Source organism: Otolemur garnettii, unplaced genomic scaffold, assembly GCF_000181295.1.
Source record: "Otolemur garnettii isolate 467f Iridium unplaced genomic scaffold, OtoGar3 scaffold00069, whole genome shotgun sequence".
Classification (NCBI taxonomy): domain Eukaryota; kingdom Metazoa; phylum Chordata; class Mammalia; order Primates; family Galagidae; genus Otolemur; species Otolemur garnettii.
In genome coordinates this window covers 3,970,841-3,979,723 of record NW_003852464.1, presented here as the reverse complement: position 1 = coordinate 3,979,723, position 8,883 = coordinate 3,970,841, and positions in this window count along the sequence as shown.

Below are 8,883 nucleotides of genomic sequence, written 5' to 3'. Positions count from 1 at the left end.
CTCCTTGAACTACAGGCGCTGCCCCTGCAGACAGGTGGTTTTTGATGGCCATCCCTTTCCTTCCTCTCCACACCTACTGAAAAGACTTTAGAACAGGGCTTCTTGTGTTTCTGCCTAGAATGCACGAGACACCAGCTGCCTAGCTATGTGGGTCATCATAAAAGTTTTGAGATACCCCAAAATCAAGAAATGTGAAATCTACGCGGATGGAAACAAAGCTATAAGCTGAGCCAGTTGAGACCAGCACGGGTACATAGATCAGAAAGGGCACTATCAACTGTGTTTCGTGGAAGGGAAATAAAGGATCAGAACACTGTCCATCTCAAAATGTTCGTGGTGACCCACATTCGCCTGTGTATTTATTTTGGACAGAGGACCCATCGAGTCCCTTACTATACCCTTCTTGTCATGTCACTTCTGTACGCAAACTATCTCGTCTATAGCAGCTCTACATTTGGCTCCATCTGCAAACGAGGATCTCTTTCCACCCTTTGATTTATACCTTCTAAATTTCTGTTGCTCTTCCTGGGATTTTATTTTTAATTTACATAGCATTATCACTCCTCCAAAACATGAGCATGTCGTTAAATGTCTTTTTTTTGGCATCTTTAGAAAAACAGTTCATGAATCCTTCAACTGTTTAACAAATGTGAACGAAACATGGTCTCTGTGACGGCGCTGTAGTAACGGCAGCAAAGACACGCTCATCCCCTATCTACTGTCATTTACAATTAAGAGGGGGCCACAGATTTTTAATAAGTAATAATGTGTTGAGGGTGTTATAAAGAAAAATAATTGAAGACTTTTGGGGAGAATTAAAGAAAATATAATTTTCCTTCTATACTTTGGACTATTCAAACTTCATACAAAGTTCAAACAACTAACCTGTCTTGCTTACAGTATTTATATTTTGGTTATTCAATTCACCCCTTTTTTTATTAACATTTTATTTGTTTCCTCAATTACATTGTGGTCTAGACTATGCCTCATATCCCTGTTTCCCCCTTCAAGACTCAGCTATTACCTTCTTTGGAACCTGTGCCTTCCTGCCATTTCCCCCCAATCCTGACTATCTATACATTTCTCTGCATGTGCTCCCGCAGCTGAGTCCAGGATTCTAACCCATCACTTAGGCGGTCGTATGGCCCTCATTCATTTCTTCCCTTTCATCTCTGTCACTGTTGCCTTAACTCCGTGGAGGAGGGCGCCATCTTTTATATCTCTCCCAGCAGTCAGCATGGCACCAGCCTCAGGAGGAAATTCTCAGCAGCTTCTGAATGGATAAAAAAGTGATGAGTTCTACTAGGTTTGATATACCCCTGAGTTCAAATGCTAAGGAATATTCCAAGTTATGATTGCTAAGTCCTGGTATCACAGGGCTTATTAATAAGTATAAATACTTAGCTATATGTGTATGAACAAAATACAGGAATATTCTCACAATAAGAAAAAACAATTTTTTAGCCAGGTACCTGACAATATTCCCTAGAAGTAGGGTAGGTAGATAAAGGGTAGATTAATCAAGAACGATTATTAGTTAATATACTGTTACTATTTTTTTCATTACCACCTAATTGCATTAGAGTATCTCTGCTAAGGTCTGACCTATCTTTGGTTGGGTTTAGGATTACAGTTCCCCATCAGTTAAGGTGTACAGAGTTGAAGTATCCTGTATATGAGCTAGGAAATTCAGGGCCTGGTGTAGGGCTTGGGACACTTAGGGTTCCAATCGTGCCCTATCTGGTGTAGTGTTATAAACCATGGAATATCAGAGCCTGAGAAGACAAGCCCCCAGGCTTCATCAGCATCACAATCTTTCCTTCTTTCTACTTTGGCTTAGGTTGCCATGATGAGGTGAGGAAGGCAGATTGAAGACAAGTCACTGGGATTAACACATTTGTTCAGACTTGCATCACCATAACACCATTTTGTTTTTGTTATTTAAACATTGTTATTTCAAAAATGTTTTATTATTTTATTTCCTTTTATTAAGTCATATAGACATCGATCATGAATACATTTATGCCTGTGTGGGACTCCTTGTGTTGATTTTTTGAACAGATAGGAGTGGTTACATCCAACTAATTATCATAGCTTTTACCTCATTTACTTAATCACTGTGTTAACATCCTTTGATAGAGTAAGTCCCCACTGTCCTTAATATGGTAGACACACATGATCAATGACGTGATGACTGGGAGGGCAGTGAGTATTTAGAGAGAGGTTCAGGCTTCCTTAAAATGTAATAAATGAACAATTAGTAATTTTTATGTCATTAATAAAGTCTGACAACTGCTTACATGAAGTTTATTTTACTTCTGGTTTTCTTACCTGAAAAGAAAAATAATGTTGGTATTTATTTTGTTACATTGTTTGAATGAGGAAAATAACTCTTAGTAAAGATCTGTGTCTTCAGATATTTGCGGGCTATCACACAGAATCATTATTTGATTTGTATAATTTGGTTTTAAAAGGGGAAACTAAAATCAGGGGATAGAAGCAACCAAAAGCTACCTTGTAAGACGGTACCAGAAAAAGAACATTTTAATAGCCAGCTTACAAAAATGGAATGCAACTGATTTACAAAGTAAGTTCTGCATAGCTGGATGTATTCAAATATTGGTCTTCTAAGCATTCAATTGGGTTAGATGAATACTCTGGGCAAGGTGTGTGTGAACTATTTGCTGAGTTTCTCGTGCACTCTGACCACGTTTCTTTGTGGTTTCTCCAACTAATGAGGGCTGCAGACCTGGTTTCTCGTTGCCAGGAGTGTGCCAGACACAGTGTTGATCATTACTCCTGTGTTAATGAACCTTGGTCCCGAAGCAATATCAGAACACAGTTGTCTCAGTGCAGGTGACTTGTGATGTTGTAGAAAATTGTTTGGTCTGGAATAAGCACTCAGTACGTGCTAGCTATTCTTACTACTGTGGGTCTGTTGTTATTGTTGGTTAGGGAGAAAACACTTTCCAAGTTTCACCTCCCAGTTGACTCAGCTGGATCTACTAACACAACCAGGCCCAAAACAGTTTCTTTCTGTCCTCAAAATTGACAACTAACTGAATGCAGGAATGAAACGGAATAATACAAAGAAAGCATTGTTGGTATTAAAAGAAAAAGGATCCTTCTGGTTTATGTAATGATTTTCCAATCCTTAACTCATTTATAGTTTTTCTAGAAGTTCCATGAGGCAAGGCCAGAATTACCATCCAATTTTTGACGTAAGAAAACTGAGGGCCAAAGCAATTTAAGCCCCTCTGGCCTCGGATGATAAATCCAGGTTTTATCCTAAAATTTAAAAGCCAGCATAGTGTGGTGGGACAAGCAACAGTGGTATTTCATCTTTAGTTGGTGTAAATGCCTCAATCCTTTGCGGGATTAAGATGCAAAGTGGTCCTCGGTGGGTGATATACTTCAACCTTTTGAGAACAAAGATAGTTTTGTTGATAAGTGAACATCATTTGAGTCTTGGCTAGTGAGAATAGGACTACAGATTTTGCTTTGGGGTGTAAATAATGATGCTAAACATACCTTATGGGAACTACTACCGTGAAATAATGAGGCTGAGACTTATAGTTTATCCCAATTAAAAACGAAATAGCCTGAGTTCTGAATAACACATAAATGGTGATTATATCCTTTTCCATCTCACATTAAGAAGGAATCCAAAGGCGATTTTAATATCAGAAGAACATACTTTTACAAATGTACTCAGAAGCTAAGTAGACTTTATTTTCAGTCATCAACAAATTTTGCCAAATAATTCATGGTTTAGGTTCCATCCTGTCAGCCTTTTGGGCCGTCCCTTCATCAAGAGTCTTTAATAAGTTGATTATTCTCAAAGGGGAGATCTTAAATCCTAAAGCTTTTTTTTTTTTGGCCAGGGCTGGGTTTGAACCCACGACCTCTGACATATGGGGCTAGTGCCCAACACCTTCGAGCCACAGGTGCTGCCCAAATCCTAAAGCTTTTTTTTTCATATCTCCATATCAGTTCTGGGACATTGCGATGCCTCCAGTAATTCTAGTCTACTTCGCCTTCACACTTGCCCCAAATGGGAGCCTGAGGAGATAATTCTGGAACTCCTACCTCACCTGTTCTGTGCATTAGTCAATACCAACCTTCCGAGGACCCACAGTGAGCACAGACACTGGGTATATAGAGATATTAAAAGTCATGACCACCCTTCTAGTGGACATTACAGTTTAAAAGTGAATACAGATTTAAATAAATAATTAAGTATTAGCGATTAGAAATGTGCTGTACATGAAGATGACAGGATGCTGCTGGAATAGGTCAACTGCCTAATTTCCTCCATCTTGGGCTCATCATTTATATAATGAAGGTTTTGGTACTTAACTCATTGCTGAGATCATGAAATGACACAGTGGGGGTCAGACTTAGAACGATGTCACACATGTGCATCACTGTCAACGATGCCAGTGGTAGTCACAAAAATCAGTTTCTCTTCTTTACTGAAAGGTTGGGACCTCTTTTTTCAGATAAATGTTAATTTCATCAGCGAGTACTCATTGGGAGTTGTTCAATTCAGTCCTAATCCTATCCATTGCCGTTTTTCAGGCGTGCACTCATCACCATCTTCCTTTAACTGGGTCTCTATTCCATTATCTCAAAGTTTTGTTTTCTCCCCAACGCCCTCATTTCATGAAAATGATAATCAATAATGTAAGCTTCTCGGAAGTTCCTCTGTTGTCTAATTTCTGGCATAATGGACTTTATACATTAATACTTTTATTATATATTCAGGCATAATTGTTTTTGTGGGAAATGCTTCCTGCAATATATGTGTCTGGATAAGTTTCCAAACGTATTTTTCACTTTTCCTGACACTCTGTCATCTCAGAGTTTAAAAAATAGAGATGATGCCTCAGGTCTGTCGAGATGGATGCGTCTCATTCTTTATGTTACTGTGAAATAGATTCTCCTTCTTTCCTTCCTGTGCACTTCAGCTCAGTTGTGTATGTGCTATTTTATTTCATACAAGTAATTTATGTCTCCATAATAAAATCTTAAGGCAAAAGCTTGCTTTATAAGTAATGAGGGTAAGAAAGCCCCAGTCATTCTATCCATTCTCTGAAGCCCAGTGAGTAGGATTTGGGGCTCTGGACACAGAGTACACAGTTATCTACTGACTTGGGATCTGGGTGCTCAGCATAAGCTCTGAGAGTGTCAGTTTCCTCATGCAGAGAGTGGAGATGAGGGTAGAATGCGCCTCGTAGCACTGTCCTGAGAAATCTGTCAGTTAGTACCTGCAGAATACTTAACTCAGTACCTGGTACGTAATAGGCATTAAATGTGTATTAGCTGCTCCTCTCATGTAGCCCAGGGAAGTTTGTGAAACTCATATATCTGCCAATTCCTGGGTTAGGTGTAACTGTGTTAAGCCTTTTGTTGAACTGTTACTTTGCCCGTGGGCCAATTGCCTCCTATAGCAGGGTTTGTTTTCTTCTTAAAAATAGAATAAAAGCAAACTCAGCCATTCATAAGGAATGATCAAGCTCTCTTGGAGAGGGGCATAGATTTTGCTCCTCTACAAAAGGTCAAAGCTTTTCAGTTCATGACTTACTTTTTCCTACAAATTCTCCTCCTTCTCCCTCTTATCACTGTCAGTATTTCTGTGTGTGTGTGTGTGTGTGTCTGTGGTGTGTGTGTGTGTGAGTGTTCCTTCCAACTTTTTATTCCAGCAGTAACATGTAGCAGAAAGAAATTAAGCTTTGATGGCTTCAATTCTATACGTAGAATTGAATCTAGAGTTGTATCTCTCACCTGCTCTGATTCCTTGAGGCAGTCAGTCCCTGGGCCTGAGTCTTGCTTTCTCTAAAGGGGGGATAATGCCTGGTGATTTGTTATTTTGAGGATTAGATATAATGGTAGGAGCTCACTAAAGGGAACTTATTATTAACTTGGCCAATGAATGGTCACACATGATCCAGATCTTTACTTAATTACATCATGCCTTTTAATTGGACCTAAATATTTTAGTGTGTGTAAATTGATTCCAATTTGGATTTAGACAATTTGAAAGAAAATTATATTATGGTATGTAACATATTCATGGCTAGAATAATTTAGGTAAATGTGTGCTGTACTTCAAGTTGACATGAATGGTCGTTTATGAATTAAAGGAAATTAAAACCTGATTACATCTTTCAGATTTCCTTTTATTTTCAAAGGGGAAGCAAAGCTTTTTGGCCTAAGATCTATGCCTAGGAATGTGAGCATCCTAGGAGAAAAAGTGACCCAAGATTAATATGGTTTCACTAAGGTTTATGTGGTAATGAGAGAAAGAACTCTAACTGCCCATGTAAAGGCAGGCTGCCCCAAAGGTGCGCTCCTAGCTGAACTTGGGCTGTGCAGATCACTGTGTAATAAACCCTTGTTTACTTGTTGATAGAAATCATACATTAATAGCATTCAGCGTAAGTTCTAGTAAACCTTGTAGAGATCTATAAGGATGAGGGAGGCGCATTTTATGTTTGTAAATGACACTTGGAGGAAAAGAAGAGAAACTTCACCACAGAAAAATAATCTTATAATAAAATATTTGTATAGAATCCTCATCCACTAAACTAATTTTGATTCTAACCATGTATAAGATACTCTTCCTGTGGGTCACTGTAGCACAATCTTCATTTCTTTCCAATTTATCAAATCTAATCATCTACCTATTTGATTTCTTCCTCATCTCTTCCTTGCTTGGGACGTGGAAGAAATGGATACATTAAAGCACTTATAATGGTGTTTTTCCAATATTTTAATCTTGAAAGTTATCCTTTGTCCATAAATGTCTTAGAATTACATTAGAATAATACATGGTGATTTTGAATGCTATTGTTAAAATGTTGTCCTTAATATCTATTTTGTGAAAGGCGAAGTATGGAATCCTGGCATCATACAATGTTTCTACCTCCTAGGACTTGTTTATGACTCATCTTACCCTTAATAGCTCCTATTTATGGGGCGCTTGTCATATGTCAGGTCCTGGATTAAGTGTTTCATATACGAGGTTGGATAATTAAGTTTGCAGACTTATCCTAGAAAAAGCGCTACGTACCTCACTGTTGAATATCAGTATGGTCACCTTCTAAGTACTCCCCCTGGCCATGTGGTGATGGTCATAATATTCCGTAATAATATATGTAGCATTTTTTTTTTTTATTAATTTTGCAATTTAATTGCCCCACCTCATGTGTGGGGGTGTGGGTGGTGTGGGTGGTGTTATTTAACATCAACTCTACCCTCTAAAGGATAGGATATTGTTACCCTAATTTTACTCATGAAGAGTCCCAGGCAAAGAAAAATAAGGAATTTCTAAACGTCTCAAAACTAGAGAATGGCTGAGTTGCCCTTAGTACTCCCACCATTTAACTTTGGCTTTATCACATTCTAAACCTTTTATTCTTCACTCTGCTCTCAGGTTTAGAACGTGCTTGCAAATTCATCACAATGCTTAATTTGTTGATTCCTTTTCAATGGGATGGATATGCATTAAAATTTACTTTTGGTTTTATCGAGGGTAGTAAATAAACTTTGATATCTTCAAAGGCAGGAAGAAAACACCACAGTGCGAATATGGGTCTGATTTTGCATTTGAGTTTTCTCTTACCAGTTAGAATTAGGCCAGTTGCAGATTTTTAGTTAAGGATCTGATAGGGAACATTTCTAGTATATGTGGGTAATCCTCAAAGTTACCCTGTTTCTCTAAAATTACAGAGGAAGAAAATGAGGATCTTGGAAACCCAAGAAAAGCATGATGTGGGGATGTGTGCACACATCAATTTTTAACATATTTGATCCTTTTTCCTCTTATTCTTCCCCAGAGATTACTCTCATCATACTCGAGTGACTATCTAAATGTAAAAAGGAGACCTTCCTCTTATCTCAGGGGGCTTATATTTTTACACCAGGCGTCCTATTTGCAAGCTTCGTATCAAGGGTTCATGGTTTATTTATAAGTTGGATACGCGGATTTGTGTGGGAAATGTCTTTCTTTGAAAAGGCATCTCTGTAGCAAAATCTTTTCACTCAATATGTGTAAAAATTATTTTTCTAATATTGATACAAAAATCCCAGGTTTCAGAAACTTTTACGCTTTTATTTCTGGGCCTGTTCTTGGGGGCATAATATATTCGGTAATCATTGTCCTCAGAATTTTTTGTGGGTATCCAATAGGGAGGTCAAGGATGTGGCACTGTTGTCATACGAAGTCTAAATACAATGTAACACATTTCTGTTAATGAACCAGAGATTTACATAACAAAGTCACCAACTTTTAAAAGCAGAGTCCTACTATTCCCCACTTCCCATCATAGTAAGCGATTTACAAATCTAAGAAGTTACAAGGGAGGCCGGCTTCATGCCCACTTTCCATTCACTGGGTCATAAACATTGAGTGACCAGGGCAAGTGGCCAAATGTGTAGTGTTGGGACAGTTTCCTTTCTAGTTTGGGACATCATCGACTTCTCAGATGATTTTGAGTATTACCTAGTAAGAAGATCTATTTTATTAATTTTAAATATTTTATGCGTAGGCATCTACCACATGTATACATGGGCACTTAGACATTAACTATACTCAAGGGTTTCAAAAATAACCTTTGTCCTTACGATGTGTGATGTGCTCTGATAATATCTATTCTGTTTTAGTTTATTCCCTGTCCTGCTGTGCCGTCCCATTTTATTCTGTCTTCTTTCATTTTTAAGTCTGGTCATGACTTTCCATTGCATTGATTCCATGTCCCATTGATGGATTGTGACGTGGAGTTTGAAAAACACCATGTGTAAAGAGTGGGTATTTGTAAGAGGTTGATGAACAAGAGAATGATGTGATCAGTTAAGTTTGACTAATCTTTTTTTTTTTTT